Source organism: Podarcis pityusensis (genome assembly GCF_964106645.2).
Source record: "Podarcis pityusensis genome assembly, chromosome: 10".
NCBI classification, from domain to species: domain Eukaryota; kingdom Metazoa; phylum Chordata; class Lepidosauria; order Squamata; family Lacertidae; genus Podarcis; species Podarcis pityusensis.
In genome coordinates this window covers 68,514,020-68,531,369 of record NC_138035.1, presented here as the reverse complement: position 1 = coordinate 68,531,369, position 17,350 = coordinate 68,514,020, and the positions used below count along the sequence as shown (strand labels likewise).

The 17,350-nt window shown below is 44.7% G+C and overlaps 1 long non-coding RNA gene across 1 annotated transcript in view; it reads left to right on the top strand.

The window, feature by feature from the left end:
- Positions 1-17,144, top strand: part of LOC308486735 — a 33,281-nt gene extending 16,137 nt beyond the window's left edge. Inside the window, exon 4 of the long non-coding RNA XR_013991246.1 lies at positions 16,614-17,144. This is a non-coding gene — a long non-coding RNA (uncharacterized lncRNA). The remainder of the gene's footprint in view (positions 1-16,613) is intronic.
- The last annotated feature ends 206 nt before the right edge of the window (positions 17,145-17,350 follow it).

Sequence of the window (17,350 nt, the reverse complement as noted above, 5' to 3'; positions counted from 1 at the left end):
CAACCCAGCCCAAAACTCCGGACAAGCTGGGCGAGGGGGCGCATAAAGATGTTAAAAAGCATCGGAGAGAGAATCGCACCCTGAGGCACTCCACACACCAAGGAGTGGCGCGATGACAATTCCCCCCCAAGCGCCACCCTCTGTCCCCGACCAGAGAGAAACGAGCGCAGCCATTGAAGGACTGTGCCCTGGATCCCCACGTCGGCAAGGCGGTGGTCCAGGAGTTCGTGATCGACCATGTCAAAGGCTGCTGACAGATCTAGAAGAATCAGCAGCCCCGACCCACCTCGATCCAGCTGCCTGCGGAGATCATCTGTTAGGGCGACCAGAGCCGTCTCGGTCCCATGACCAGCGCGGAAGCCGGACTGGAATGGATCCAAAGCAGATGTTTCATCCAGAAACCTACCAAGCTGTTCAGCAACCGCTCTCTCAATCACCTTACCCAGGAATGGAAGATTCGAGACCGGGCGGTAATTGGACAGATCTGAGGGATCTAATGATGTTTTCTTTAAGAGCGGACGCACCACTGCCTCCTTCAGTTCCCCTGGGAATGTCCCGGTGCCAAGGGACAAATTGATAATATCCCCCAGGGGGGCCCGCACCTCGTCTGGACACGCTCTAATCAGCCATGACGGGCACGGGTCAAGAGGACAGGTGGTGGGCTTTCCAGCTTGGAGGAATCTGTCCACATCGGCTGGAGATATCCGGTCAAAGTGGTCCAATACTGGACCCGAGGACAGTCGAGGACAGTCCTATGAAGGGAAGGGAAGAAAAAAGAAGGGCAATAGTTAATATGGTCTGCTTTCCCTCTGAGTCAGCGCCGCAGAGCAGCGGGGAGGAGCCAGCACTTGTGCTTATAATGGGAACCTTCCTTAAGAGGAGCCCTTGCGCACAGGGGGTGCATTTCCCCACTGGAGCCGAGGCGGCGGACTTGTCAATGCCTGTCTACTGCTGCCATTGACTTGGTGGCTTGAGGTATGCATGGGAGGAGGAAGGGAGTGAGGAGGGAAGAGAGCGAGGAGCTGCCAGCCGACTCGCCTGTCTTCTGGCTCCTGCGCTTCTCCATGAGCCAGCTGACTCCTAGGGCAGGGCAGCATCCAAAGCCCCACGCCCTGATTTTTTTTTGCCAGGAGTGGGGTAGGAGAGCTGGAAATAATTTAGGCACTGGGGTCATTCCAGCATACGTGGTGGACTTGTCAAAAACGTGTTGCCATTTTGGAATATGGTCTTTGCAAAATTTACCAAAATGACTGGACAGCAGCTGTTGAACTCTCGGGAACTGGCCAGGATTTTCAAAACGACAATGGGGGTTGCAATTTCAAACTTATTATTCTTGCAACTGCCTGGCTAGTTGTTGCTCAATATTGGAAGGACCTAGAGGATGCCATGTTAATTAAGCGACATAAGATGGATTGGCAACTCGTTTTGGTGGGAAAATAATTTACCGTATTTTTCGCACCATAGGACGCACTTTTTCCCTCCTAAAAAGCAAGGGGAAATGTGTGTGCATCCTATGGAGCGAATGCAGGGGGGAGGCAGGCGGGAAAAGCCCCCAAGAGCCGCACACAAGCTTCGTGCGCTCTTGCGGGCTTTTCCACAGGAGGGAGAAGGGACTGACTGGCCGCATCAGTCCCTTCTCCTACCTCCCAGAAAAGCCAGGAGAAGCCGTGATCTCTTTAAAGGGGTTGCGTGGCTTCTGCGGGCTTTTGCGAGAGGTGAGGGAATCCCCCCACCTCCCAGGAAAGCGGGCAGAAGCCGTGCAGCCCTTTTAAAGTGCGCGTGGCTTCTGCCGGTTTTGCGGGAGGTGGGGGAATTCCCCCACTTCCCAGAAAAGCCAGGAGAAGCCGCGATCTCTTTAAAGGGGTTGCGTGGCTTCTGCGGGCTTTTGCGAGAGGTGAGGGAATCCCCCCACCTCCCAGTAAAGCCAGGAAAGCCCTGAGCAGCGTCTCACGGCAAGGAGAGGCTGCACGGGGCTAAAGGGGAAACCAAAACAGCAAGCGGGATCCATCCCGCCCCCTGCCTTTACTTGCTCCATAGCTGCGCGCAACCCCTCCAGCAAGGAGAGGCTGCACGGGGCTATGGATTCTTTAGCCCTGCGCAGCGTCTCCCGGCAAGGAGAGGCTGCACGGGGCTAAAGGGGAAGCTGCGTCTTCCATAGCTGCGTGCAACCCCTCCGGCAGGGAGAGGTTTGCGCAGCCTGTATGCTGCTCTTTGGGGCTGGGGGGGGGAGATTTTTTTTCTTGATTTCCCCCCCTAAAAACTGGGTGCACCCTATGGTCCAGTGCGCCTTATGGTGCAAAAAATACGGGTACATCTGGCTAAAGTAACAAAATAAGAAGATTCTTTTGTGGCAGATTGGCACTGTTTTATTGCTTATGCAAGCACAAAAGAAATACAAAACTTTCTGGCTTTCTGGAGAGGATGTGGAATGGGCCAAATAAGGTAACTGTGGTGTCAGGGCTGCCTCAGGTCTCAGCTCACAAAAGACCAACGCCAAGTTCTTCTTATATACAAAAGTGTTTATTGGAGTTCGTTGTTTGCTTCACATCCAAGGCGCGCAGCCCCACGTCTGTTACGCTTAGACCGTTGACGTCCCCTCTGAGTCAGTCCCTCCCCTGCACCAGTTTAAGAGGCTTGCGCTGCTCCACCTCTTCCTCTCTTTCCTTTTCCGCAGGGTCTTCCTGCCCGCTGGGGTTTCGCCCCTCCTGGATTCCCCTGACGCGGAATCCCCAGATTGCTCTTCCCCCCTCCTGCGGGCTTTGGGACCTGGCTCCTCCTCCGGGCTCCCTGTACTTCCGCGCGCCTCCACATTTGAACTTGGCGCGCGCGCCCAACCTCTAACCTTCCTTTTGACAGTTACACTACTCCCTTCACTACTCCCCTCCCCTTCCGGGAGGGTGGCTTGCTCCGACCTCCCTCCCTTCTCTGCTGCCGGAGCTGCTTCCCCTGATACACTGGAACCTCCACCCCCTTCGCTGCACTCTGGCGGGGAGGCTGGTCCTGACGCCCAGCTGCCACTTTGGGATCCCCCGCTGGCCCCCTGCTCCTGACACTTCCCCCCTGGGGCTCCCCTGGCCTTGACCACCGGCGCCCCCTTCTGGGAATCCTCTGATTCGCTGGAAAGACTCATGGAATCTCTTGAGTCATTGTCATCCTCTTCCTCGCTGTCCTGGGATTCATCCCCATCGCTCTCCATCTCCTGCCTACCCTGTGCCTCTGTCCCTGAACCCCTGACATGTGGTATTTCCACTTTTGTCATGTGTTGATTCGTGCCTTCAACACACTAAGATGAGGGCATCATCAAGTGCAACATATATACAGTAAATGTTTGGTGGTGGTGGTCTCTTGAAATCTATATAGTAGGTGCGACTTTTGTGCTCCCTTTCCAATTGTTCTCATTATGTTTTCCACATTACTGCTAGAAGTTTAGTTTTGCTGACGTAGAGTTGGTTGTTGTATTTCAAGAGGGGAAAATCTGGACACTAAAAGTTGTTGAGCTTTTTCAGGGCAATTGCCTGATAACCCTACTGCTGCTGCCAAGTCCAAGCCACACATGACAGAGCCTGAACCAGAGACACCAGTGCACAATTTTTAATAAACAAACCCTAAATCCAGGACATTTGCTTTAAAATGTAAAATTCCCCCAGATGGGCATGTAGGACCTCCAAAAGAGGACATGTACGGGAATTCCAAGACATATGGCAACCCGATCTGATGTAAGCTGCTAGTGTACTGTAGTGCAGTGGTGGCTATTTTAAGTGAAGTCCTGTGCTCATGGGAAAGCCAATCCCATTAAATTCATTGAAACATTTGCGTGTAAACATGTTTAGGATCAGGAAATGGTTGTACATATAGTAGCAGGTTTGAGGTGGGGTCCATCTGTGTGATGCTGTGAGTCACCTCCAATTCTTGGGGTCCTGTACTCAGTAAGGCTTAAAAGATGGTGGAGGGTTCTGTTTCCAACTAGGCATTTATAAGATAATGGACTTAGCTTGCCATTTAAGTGTCTTCATTCATATAAGCAAATACTTTGCTCTGCTCCGGATGGCAAATGAGTGGCCTGGTAGTTAGAAGGACAAAAACCTGGGCAGTTGTGTGGGAGCTGAACAGAAAGGAGGCTGAGACCCTAGGAAACAGAGACATGCTTGATTTATGCCAGACCCAAAGCTGTGACTAGTGGAGAAGCCAGTTCTGTTGGGGTGTTAATGCTGTGAGCACCTCCACCTTAGGCTCAGATTGCATAGTGTTTAAGAATATATTAAAACTATCTTCATATTACGAAAAGCTGACAGATTATCCACTTTACCATTGTTAATCAGGTTGAGTTGTTGGGATGTACTACTAATCATTTGCTGTTGGATCAAAGGAAGGCAAGCTGGTTTTTACAATAAAAATTAGTTGCCATGGTGTGTCTTCTCTTAATCTCCAGGTATTTTCTGGAGGAGGCAAGGGCAAGCTGCATACTAGGGAATGCATTTGTTGGCCACACCCAAATGACTTATCTCAAGAGTTTCTATCAATATGATTGAGATAAATGTTTAGGAGCAGACTGTTCTCTCAGGCAGTGGCGACTCTCGCTGGGATCTCTCCAGGGTGGAAAACGGGGTGTCAGATTCGTAGGGCAAGGTTTCAGATTACTCAACTTCCTGGCATCTAGCAGTTTCAGCGAGGTTTTGTTTCCAGCTGAACAGTTTTGCTGAACAGTCAAAGTTGACATGTTAACCCTGCTGCTTCTATAGAGAACCTTCTATAGCTGTAGGGCAAAGGGAACAAGGTTCTTGCAGTCAAAAACAAACAAACAAAAAAACATAAATTGTCCAGTAGCACCTTAGAGACCAACTAAGTTTGTTCTTGGTATTAGCTTTCGTGTGCATGCTGTTGCAGGAATTTATGTATAGGTTGGGGGGGGGTTGCCCCTCCAGCAGATATCTTTAAAAAAAAATAAAAATTATTAACCGACCAATCAAATCAAATCACATCACATAAATTCCGAATTACAAAGCCGAATTTTAAATTTTTGTTGAGGGGACCCATATTTCAAGTTTCGAAGGGGGATTCCGATCATCTTCTTGCTACTGCGTTCATATCCAAATCAATCCAAATAAAGTTCATAATCCTATCCAGTCTTATCTTGCTGTTTCCACATCTCATCTTATTCGTACATTTTTCTTTTTTTTATGATCTCTTCTGATAATCTCCTTAAGCAGATAAACACCAATTATATCCTGTGTGGATTTTTCCGTTCGACCAATCCTCATATCGTGATGGTTTCCGTATATCATCACTTTCATAAATAACATCGCTCTTTCCATCATTAATCTCAGGATCTGTCGTTTTTGAGTCCCACTGAGGAGTCTCACCCACAGTATAAAAACAGCTCTTTTTCTCCTCCCAGACTCAAGTCCTCTGACAGAGCTTACCAATATGGCGACGGTATTTTTAACTGCATCATTCCAGAGCTCTTAAACTTTCCACGCTCTTCTTAAAACATGCTTTGGTTAGAAAAGTTATCTCCACACAGACGTAAATCCACAGCTTAAGTCATTAAAGCGGCATTTCTGACTTGTGGGGGGGGGGTTCTTGTTTTATCACATAGAGGAAAGAAAGAAAGGTTTTTTTCCCCTCCCCCATCAGTCCCTTTGCCATACCGAGTCTTAGCTGTCTTCTCATGATTGATTCTTATTCTTCCGACTCGTCTTGCATATCAGAGAACTCTTCAGTTAGCAGTCTTTACTCCCCCTCCTTCCTTGAAATACGTGCATTCGCTTCTTCCTAATTGTTCCTTTTGAAGTTCTTGCAGCTAGCGGCGCAGATCAGGGACGGTGTCCAGGAGCACTGAGATCCACAGGGGGGCATTCTGCCTAGTGCCCCCATCCCCTCAAATTCGGGAGTGGTATAGGGCACAGCAGGCACGGGCAGCCCCCCCCCCACAATCCTGGGGGGGGGGTAGGGAGGCTAATTACTCCCATCACAGCCTCCTAATTACCCCCTGTGGGTCGGAGAGATGTTATTGTCAGCCATCTTCCGATGCGCCCCTAGTGGCCCCTCGCCCCTCCAGCAGATATCATGCACATTCAGCCCAATACCAAAATCAGCACAATCACTTTTGTGACTTGTCCCCACTTCATCACAGTTTCTTCCTATCTATTCAAAGGGCCTCTGCTGCACAATACCAAATGTAACAATTCACTGATAAATATATCTATGTTCTGGCTCACTGGGAAAACTTCAGAAATTCATATAGACATGTGAGCTTAGCTACTCAGCAGCCCCTCTGCCTGAGTGATAATCCCTGGCATCCTAATACCTGAGTGCCAGACAGGTAGCCATTCCAGAAATAACAAACCCAGATGAAGACAAAAGGGTGTGATTAACTTGGCTGGGAAACAGGGAAATGCAAATATCTCTTTTGTTACACTTGATGGGTGTTTGGTGGAGGGCAAAGGGAGGCATGGGGCAGGGTCCAAGATGCTCAGATTACTGCCACCAGACCCTTTCATGATGTAACCATGATGTTTTAGTGATGTTGTGTAGGGCGGGGTGTAACATGGGGATTAGCAGCTAATAAAAGTTTGGGTTCTCTTTTGTAAGGGGCTTCCATCTTGTTTCACCTTGTGGCAGGAGGGAGTCCTGTCACGACAGTCTTTAGTAAAGACCAAGCCTACTGACTGCTGTTTTGCTCTGCTATTCCTGGCTGGTGTCCTTATTTTTTGTCCAAGGGAGCCGTCAGATTTCTCCGTTAACAATGAACACTTCTTCCGATACGGTTCTTGCAGTACACGTAAATAATTTTATTGGCTGATCCAGCCCTGGAAGCAGGGAACCCAGTTCTGTTTCCTCAGTTACGCCTATGTGCACTTTGGCCACAATCCAGAAAAACGTGTTGATAGATCCACAGCATCACAATCCTTTTAGTCACAGCTTTCCCCTTGATACCAAATGATGAGCCACGTCTGAATTTCCCCAGGTTTAAAGCCCGGCCCCCGTAAAGGGAGTTGCTTTGAAGAATGAGGCATTTTCTTAAAATGGGTTGAAAACGGAAGGCAGCCTTCACCTCCAGACGGGTTTGTTTTTAGAGCATGGATGGAGCATGGAGACTAGGATTAGTCTACCCTGTGGAGCCCATCCTCTGTGTTTTGACTTGAAAGAGTCCTATTCTGGGCATATCTCCTTATTGGAAGGAGGCCAGTGCAGGGCAGCTACTCCCGCAGAGGTGGAAAGGGAAGCCTCCCCTGAGAGCTTACAGTTCTGCTGCATCTTTCCATTGGTAATGATGGAATCATCCAGTCGCACACCCAAGGCAGAGAGCATGCTAAGACCAGGGAATCATTCAGAGATGTCACAAGCAGCCTCCTCTGCGGAGTCTGTAATAAATTGATTTGACAGCGGCACTCTCTTTTGCAATACACAGTTTGAGAGTGACTTGACTAAGCGGTGTCTTAAAAGTAACTTACTAGAGATAAACACCCATCACCTGGAGATTTTAGCAGAAATGATGCAAACATGTAATATATCAAACACGTCTTGTTTTTCTTTTCACAAGAATGTGCTATTTTAAAGCACATCTGCAGCACATTCTTTCCCACAAATAATTCTGGGTACCGTTGCTTACCCTTCACAATATTATAATTCCCAGCAACTCTTAGCAAACTACAGAGCCCAGAATTCTTTGAGGGGGGAAATGTGCTTTGATTGTGCTTTAAAGGGGCAGTGTGAACACAACCCTAGTACACAACCCTAGTAAATAACCCTAAACGGCCTCCACCCAGTATACCTGAAGGAGCGTCTCCACCCCCATCATTCTGCCCGGACACTGAGATCCAGTGCCAAGGGTCTTCTGGTGGTTCCCTTACTGTGAGAAGCAAAGTTACAGGGAACCAAGCAGAGGGCCTTCTCGGTAGTGGTGCCCGCCCTGTGGAACACCCTCCCATCAGATGTCAAAGAAATAAACAACTATCAGACTTTTAGAAGACATCTGAAGGCAGGCCTGTTTAGGGAAGCTTTTGATAAGGGATGAATCATTGTATTTTAATATTCTGGTGGAATATTCTGGTGGAGTGGCTGGGGAAACCCAGCCAGATGGGTAGGGTATAAATAATAACATTATTATTATTATTATTATTATTATTATTATTATTACTACTGCTACTATTATAAGACATGATTATCAAGCCAGCTTTCTTTGCTCCTGCCATGGATGATTGCATTTTCCAGCACATGGTCTAGCAACAACTCTCTCCTTCACTCAAGCCTGCCCCTTACCCATGCCTTCTGTCTTGCATGCAACCTCACTAGCATCTACATAAACTCTGATGTGCTTATTTTGTTCTCCAGCTAATACAATTGCAGTATCTGATCCAAAGCTCTGATTGGATCAAAGCATTAGCCTCTCTCTCACTCACAGACACACAGAGACAGTTGACCTTTGATCCTATCACCCCTGGAGTCTGGAAACTCCTAATTTAATTGACCCTTTTCTACACCATGCTTGTTTATTTTGAAATTTACTTAGGGGTACTTGACTTATGCCCCAGTTCTTGATGCATTCATTCTGAAGTGAAACTTAGTGCGCGCAATAGTAATTTCCTAGAATTTGCACTGGGGGTGATGGGAATAGGAACGGATTGGACAGCTGGGACTACAGAAGGAAAGTTACAAATTTCCCCCCTCCATGCTTCCTTTATGCTAAGGGCAGCTTCTGTGGAATTAAAGAACCTTCCCTCCGCTGAGGGACACAACTGGATACCTTAGAGTTAGTTTCATGACCCCTGGTGCTCTGAAACCATTTTCAAGATGACAAAAATTCTTCTGGGAAGCTCTTGTCAAATTTCTACTCAGGCATGAAGCTCACTGGATGACCTTGAGGCAGTCAATGGCTCTCAGCTGAACCTACCTCATGGTCTGTTATTATAAAGCGATTACATATGCCACCTTGAGCTCTTTAGGAGTGGGATAGAGCCGACTGCACTGGCTGCCGATTGATTTCCGGGCCCAATTCGAAGTGCTGGCTTTGACCTATAAAGCCTTAAACAGCTCAGGACTGGAAAACCTGAAAGACCACCTCTCCCCCATATAAACCATCCCAGACTATGTTCATCACCTGAGGCTCTTCTCCACATGAAGTTAGGAGGGTGGCAACATGAGAATGGGCCTTTTCTGAAGTGGCCCCACATTTGTGGAACGCTCTCCCCTGGGAAGTTTGCTTGGCACCTTCATTACTTATTTTTAGATGCCAGGCAAAAATGTTCCTCATCAACCAGATCTTTGGCTGATTAATGTTTCACAACCTTTAAATGCATCTGTGGGAAGGGGGGGGGGGTATTGATTTGCTGTTTTGATTTACAGTGGTACCTCAGGTTAAGTACTTAATTCGTTCCGGAGGTCCGTTCTTAACCTGAAACTGTTCTTAACCTGAAGCACGACTTTAGCTAATGGGGCCTCTTGCTGCTGCTGCGCCACCGGAGCACGATTTCTGTTCTCATCCTGAAGCAAAGTTCTTAACCTGAGGTACTATTAATTGGTTAGCGGAGTCTGTAACCTGAAGTGTATGTAACCTGAAGCGTATATAACCCGAGGTACCACGGTACTTATTTACTTGTTTTTGTCCTAAATTTTATTTTGTGAACCACCCTGAGATTTTATGATGAAGGGCAGTATTTAAATCTAATTAACAACAACAACAACAACAATAATAATAATAATAATAATACAGTAGTAGACATATGCATTATACTGTATGTACATAAAATGTAACACACAACAACAACAACAACAACAACAACAACAACTACATGCCACCAAATGTCCCTTTCAGGGCTGGGGCTGCTGGTTTGCAACATAGCCAAAAGTCATCATCATTCATATTTATTCACAACATAAAGTCATCAAAGGGATGTACAAGATAAAAACATAATGAAACACAAAAACACAGGTCTGAAAACAACAAAATCAACAAATTCTAAAAGCAATAAAACCACCCCTACAATAACAACAAAACAATTTGTACATGTTGTTCATACGTGGCTTTAAGCGTATGGATTTTGGAAAGAATCTGTTACCAAATACAAAAGGCAACTTGTGAAGCAACCCTCTGCTATTTTCCTCTCAATTACTTGTTCACAACAGATTGACCGGGCTAAACATATCATTGATTTTCCATTTTTCACTGCCAGAAAGGGGAGAAACGACCTCATGTTTCAAGTCGCTAGTGTGTACATACACACTAAACCTTTTTCAGAAGATTCAGGCTAAGAGTTCAAGGGTTCTCTTTTCATCTCCTTGTAAACCCCCCTTAATAAATTCAAGTATGGTTGTTTAATTAAGTCAGCCTATGTCTTGCCTTCCTGAAGTTTGTTGTCCTTGAGCAATCTGCCTAAGTGATACATTGGAAGATGCTACAAAAAGGTCATGTAGAATGTTTCATGCGATCCTTCTCAAAGGGAGCACACATCCTTTCATTCTTCTACCTCTTGAGAGAGAATGACAAAACCCTCCAAGATAGAGAGAATGTTCAGTCTTATAGATAACCTTAACTTCCAGCATTGCACTGTAGGAAAAAAAGCAACACCGAGTTCCTGGCATTCTTAGTTCCTAATTTGGGAAGGGAGTGAAGGGAAGCTACATTATAGCTGCATGCATGTTCATTTGGCCAGGACCAATGGTTCCCAAACTCCCCACCCCACTCCCAGCCCCAAAGAGCATTTGAAAATCTCAAAGGTAGCCTTGATGGACCACATAATTATTTTCTCTGCCCGTTTTAGCAATTGTAATGCGCTGCTTTAGATGCTGTGAAAAATGCAATTGTATTTTTATTGCTTCCTTTATTTCTTGCATATTTGTACATTTGAATTCCATAGTATTCAAGTTGTGCAACAAAATACATAAATACGTAAATACAAATATAAAACAACACCACAACATGGGTATTCAATGAGATGCTGCCTCCCATCTTCAACCACAAATCCACAGAAACGCGGCAGACTGCCTGAATCTCGACCACTGCTTGGGACCGTCTTCCTGGACTATTCCAAATGCCCCTTTCACAGGAGCACCATCCAATCCCTGGTACCTTGTGAGCAACTTCAGAAGGTGGCAGCAATAGCTTTGTTGCCACATTACCCAGGATGGAGCCCATCACTGATAAAGGTATTCCCTACAAAAATTATAAAAAAGGTGCCAAATATCACAAATCTAAACAAAAGCTGGTTTCCACATAAACTTCTTGCCAGTCACTCCTATGAGTAAAATAATGTGTTTTGTCATGTTATTTGAAAAATCAGTCCACCAGCAAATTTGCTTTATAAAATTTTAATCTGGCAATCTTTTTTTCTGCCTCCACTCAAGTTAGTATCTAATGACCCTCTGCTTTCTTCTGTGTTGTGTGTGTGTGTGTGTATATATACACACACATACACAAATTAGAGGTACAGAATAATTAAAATGTCTTCAAACAGTACAAATATTTGCCATTTTTTAGTCAATAACTGTTATTGCAAAGGTTGATGAATCCAGTACATCAAGTAACAACAGAGCAAATAACTTATTTACCTTGCCACAACACACACACCCCATAAAATTTTAATTTTTGTTAGCAATCCACACACAATTCCTCCTCCGGAATAACACTTGGGCAAAACTCTGTTGTGAGTGGAAGACAAAGAAGATAAATAAGGTCAGGAAAACTGTTTACATGACAAGATATAAAAGAACAGATCACCGTCAGTCAGCACAATGAACAAGATGAGAATTCAGTGCTAAAACATAAATATAGATGTTAAGCGTTCTTAATTTGCATAGTATGGGGGAGGAGGCTGTGAATTGTCTTCTGTATTATTAACTGATAAAAGAGCTCCGAGTTGAAGTAAATTTGTCTGTCTTCAGAGTGCCATGTAAGACACTCAATTTGGGGGTTAGCTTCTCCATAAGAGCGATATACCATATTTTGTGGTACCAGCATGGAAGTGTAGCTTCAGTTGTGTTCCTCCAGCGTTTTGTGATAGTTAGTCTTGCGGCCATTAAGAAGTGCCCAATTAGACCTTTGTCAGAGACGCCTAGTTTCCTATAAAGAAAAAGGGTTTAAGAGTACCAGTTGTGGATTCATAATTGAATGTTGAGGTATATCGTAATTTTCTGAATTTCATTAGAAATACAAGTCCAGAATTGCTGAACCCAAGAGCAAGTCCACCACATATGTACATACATGCCAGGGATTAAGGAACCTCTCCAACATATTGGTAGAGTAGTTGGGGAGTTGTGTGAAATGCGGACAGGCGTAATGTGTAATGTTGAGACGGGCTCAGAATCCTGTGCTCATTAGGCAGAAGGGAGAGCAGCAGGTCGAAGTGGACAAACAGCTCTGACGATTCCACCCACCCCAGTCAAGAACCAAGGGAGTTGGGATTGCTCTGCCAACAGGGGGGAAATGGTGGCTGGAATTGCATTCAATGAATAGGGCCAGAACAAGCAATGCCTATAATTAATAAATGGACATTAAAACAATTTGTCATCAGGAGCTCTTAGATTTCAAGAATCTTCTTAATTGTTCCTTCTACAGGACAATGCGTACCACAATTCTCCTCATAATGCCGTAAGATCAGTCAGAAGTAAACAATGACTGGATCAGTTCCAAAGATCCAGGGCTTTGCTGGAGCCAGGAATCCTATAGACTTAGCCAGGGAGCTTATTTTTAGTGTCATGACTCAGCAGTAAGAGAGGCGATCATAATTCAGTGGCTCCCCACACCCAAAAAAATGTCCTAGTTAGTGAGAGTTAGTTTACAAAGTTACGACTATCTGAACACCCTTCTTCTATCTCCCCTAAAAGAACACGCAAAATGAATAGTCTCCTAAATTCAGTGCCTAGGACCAGTGCTTTTTTCTTAAAAAAATATTTAGGGGTACTCTCATTTTGACTCAAGAAAATCACCATTTAATAGTTCCAATTGGGAAAAATAAATACAGCAAATGGACAAGAGTACAAAGATTCACAAAATGTTTAGGGGTATACGTAACCCTGCGTTCCCCCCCCCCCCAGGAAAAAAGCACTGCCTAGGACTAGCCATAGCTCTGTGCCCTGCCAGGAAATGGTAAAAGGACTCCATTGCCAGTGTTATGCATTTACATGTAAGAGTCACAAAACAGTCTCTGAAACCTTCGACAAAACAAAGCATATATATTTTAATAAATAGATTAAAAATATAAAATTATTCAGTTTCTGAAGTACTGTAACAATCTCTTTAAGGTGGTGGTGGGGTTTTATATTTAAAATGTTTTTATTAAGATTTTCTTGGGTTACAAAAGTACATACAGCATCTGTGGTTTCAGTTCATCGAGTCCTTTCTAGAGATCAGTTATATTTGATGTGTGAGACACTAACAGACAGCATAATGTTGGGGGAGAGGAGAGGGGGGGGAGAGAGAAGCAGGGTACAGTGGAACCTCGGTTGCCAAACGCTTTGGAAGTTGAACATTTTGGCTTTTGAACGCCAACAACCTAGGAGTGAGTGCCTCTGTTTTCGAACGCGCCTCGGAAGTCTAAAACGGCTTCCGAGGTGCATTTCTCAATTTTTTCAATGAACTTTGCCGACAGTTGTCAAACATTTCGGAAGTTGAACGGTCTTCCAGAACAGATTATGTTTGACAACCTAGATTCCACTGTATATAATGTTGGTTTTAAGTACCCATAACTTTGTCCTTCTTCCATATATTGCTGTCCATCATTTGATGACTACAGCATGAATGAGCCATCACAGACCTATCACTGCAGATCTTTTCATGGAATGCCTCCTTAAACACAACACTTTTTTTCAATGAAGGTAGTTAAAACATTTGGTGTGGAGGTATGGAACCTCAGAGTAATTGTTAAATTGACAGCTGTGAAAAGCTGTCAGGAGCTGAGGAATGCCCATTTCAAGGTGGATCATCTCTAGGAGGTGAGAATGAAGATGTTTTATCTAAATGGGAATGGGGATAGAAGTAGGCAATGAAAGTGGACATGGTAGCCATTAAAAAATAAAAGCTCAAAGTACCGCAGGGAAAAACATATGAGTCAGATACATTTGAAAAGAGGCACCATATATAAATATTTTATGTGCCAGTGCTACAAACAGGTGAGCCAAGATAGGTAAGCTGGAGCATGCAGCTTTGAAAGAGGGCATCACTATAGGAAGGTCTTAGGGTGGTGTCCATCTGTATATCAATGAGGAGAGAGTCAAACAAGAAACTCCAAAATGGGTGGACTTCTCTAAAGCAGTGGTTCCTAATTAGTGGTCCGCAGACCCCAGGGTGTCCACGTTACCCACCCAGGGGTTTTTCCAGCACCATTCACATAATAAAAACTGGCATAGAGATATCAAAATTTTCAAAAGGCGGGGGTCCATGGCTTGGCTGTTGAAAAACAAAAGCCTAGGGCTTGAGATGGAGAATGGAATCCAAGAGGCATTCAAAGGAGGAAGGATTGCAGGAATGGACAACTTAAAAGACCCTCACAAACCGGGTAAGTGTGTAAAATTTGAGAACTGGTAGAAAAGAAGTTGAAAAGTCAAGAAGATCAAATCTCTCCAGTATGCGTGGGAGATATTTAAAGCCACTATTTTAAAAACTCCACTAGAATCAGAAAATGCACCAGAAAAATACAGCAGATCAGAAAATGCACCATTAGGTACAAGAGGATGCCTGCATGGTTAAAAAAAAACTCCATACTTCTGTTAGAAGCTGGTGAAAGCCCAATTTCAACTAAAGCATGGTGGGCTGCCCTAAAACATTGGCTCAGGATTTCAGTGTTTGATCTAGGGAAGGGTTTGTACCAACACCTGACCAATGAGGAATTTGTCAGCAAATGGCAGAAAACCATGGCTAAAAAAGCCACCTCTATTGGTCTGTCACCCGCCCCCCAACTGTATTACCTGCATTATGAAGGCGCCCAAAAGATGTTAAAGCAAAGATTATGGGATAATGCACACAGTGACTTGCGATCTCGATCACACGCAGTCTGTAGTCCGCTGGCAGTAGGAGTACAATATGGGTATGTCTTTAAGTTAACATCTTACATTAAAAACCTGACAGTACCAAACTATCGAAGGCTTTTCACCAAAGCCAGACTAAACGTCTTTCTTTCTGCAGTGTTGGATGGCAGTTTGAGAGGAGTTCCCTACCAGGACAGACTTTGCTCGTGTGCTCAAGACATCGATTCCATAAAACATATTTTGTTCCACTGTGCAAAATATGAGCAAGCCAGGGCTGAACTGATACTACCCTTGCTGGTACCTTTCCCAGTAAAATCAGAGGCTCACTATGTCAGGTTCCTACTGGAAGACTGGACAAATGCTAGAACATTAGCAGTGGCAAAGTTTTTATCGGTGGTTGCAAGAACAAATAATCCCTATATTCTGAACAAAATGCTTGTTTAACCTGGAGGTAGGCTGTATGAATTGTGTATTGCTTTGTAATGATTTGTTGGGTCTCTGGACTGTAATAAAGATTGAATGAATGGGAAAAAAAAGTAAACAAAGCTATCAAAGGCAAGAAGGCTTTTTTTTTCATACAATGGAAATCTTCCCCACATGAGGAGGACAAAAAACAAACCTTGGTGGAGGTTGCAATAAGAAATGCAAAAGGTAAAAAAGGAGTGTAGCACGAAAAGCATAAAGGCTATTTTAAAAACCAAAATATTAAAATACATTAGAAGCAGGCAAGGATGCAATTAGACCTTTACTCAAAAGGCTCCATGTGAGCACTCTTGCAAATCTACTGCAGATCCCATCATGGGCATCTGTGTACAGATGAAGGGATCAGCAGAGAACATCCTGTAATAAAGAAAAAAGGAAGGGCTAGTTGGGAAGGAGTGGAATCGGAGTGAGTGTGGTTGGTTACCAAGGCAACGGAACAGAATCCTGGGATGGGGGAGTTATGGCGTAGTAGTGGATAGCTGGGAGGGAGGGAAAGCAATGAGAGGTTTGTAAAGTATAGCTTCAGTTTTGCTTTGAGGATAAATTAGTTATCAGGCGTGCCAACTTGAATAAAATATGGGGGGATAGTAAGAACCTCCCCACATGATCAATCACATGACACGGTGTGCGCACACCATTTGAATGGCAATGCCTATTGACCTGGGGGGGGGGCTTGGCCCCCTCCAATATTTTAGGGAAGGGAACAAAGACCCCTCAGACCCTGGGAGTTGGCGCCTATGTTAGCTGTGCTGATTTTGTCATGCTAAGTTGTTTTCTTATCCCTTGATCTCATAAAATACTATCCATTTTTGAGAGGAGTCCAAGAGTGTACCTTCTGCTAACTAGACTGAACCCACAAGATTAATCATTCTAGAGTAGACAGCACAGAACCCAAGGCTGCTGCTTGGGCATTCAAAGGTATAGATGACTCTCCACTTATGCGGGTTGTTACGTTCAGAGGCCCCAAGCTCATAAGTGAAATCACGTAAAGTGGGGAGCACCTCTTAACCCTGCTTTGGACACCCTCTCTGCCACATGTAGGGAAGTGATGGTGGCTGTGCTACCGCTCACACCAGCTGTTAGGTGGGGAGGCTGAGCAGTATAAACAAAGGCCCACTGCACATCTAAGTCTCTTTTGGGTTTCCTCACCCTCACTTATGTTTTCTCAGGCTCCAGCGAGGGTCACCAGCTCCACAAAGACTCTCCAGCTCTTTCCTGCCATTTCCAGGTCAAATTAGAGTAAGCAGTGGGGAGTCACCTGTACTTCAAACAAAATCACTGACCAGACCTGTTTGGAGAAACATTCTTCCCCGATGTTAGCAAACGGAAGAATCAACTTTTCTTTCACCCTCACCATATTGGTATGCTTTCCAAGTAGACTCATAGACGCAGTTCTATTCCCGATAATAGTAAAAAGATCATAGGATACACCTGCCAAGTCTCTAAGCAGCAAGGTGGAGCCAAGTTGGGTCCAGATTTTGCAGCAATTGATTGTCAGGAAGAATGAAGAGCACCTCCAAATTAAATAGAGTTGATACTTGTGTGTGTGTGTGTTTTCCCCTAGGAAGGAACCTACTCAATATATTGAATACTGAGACAGTGCTATAACAGTTGTTATAGCCTTTAACTTGCACCTTGAAGGGAAAACAAACATTATCTTGAGGAACACGAATGGATTCTAGGCAAAACTTGCATGGTTTTAATTGCGTAACCACCTGCAGAAGAAACTTCTGTTCTTCTGCCATCAGTAGGACAGAGGCCTCATGCTGGAACCTTTGAAGGCTCCATAAACCCTAAGCTTAAAGGTCTGCTTAAGGGACATAAGGAACTATTAGAGGGTTTGGACAGGTTCTTATATGAGGACAGGAAGAAAAATGATTTGTTCTGTTTCTATTGTAAGAGCAGC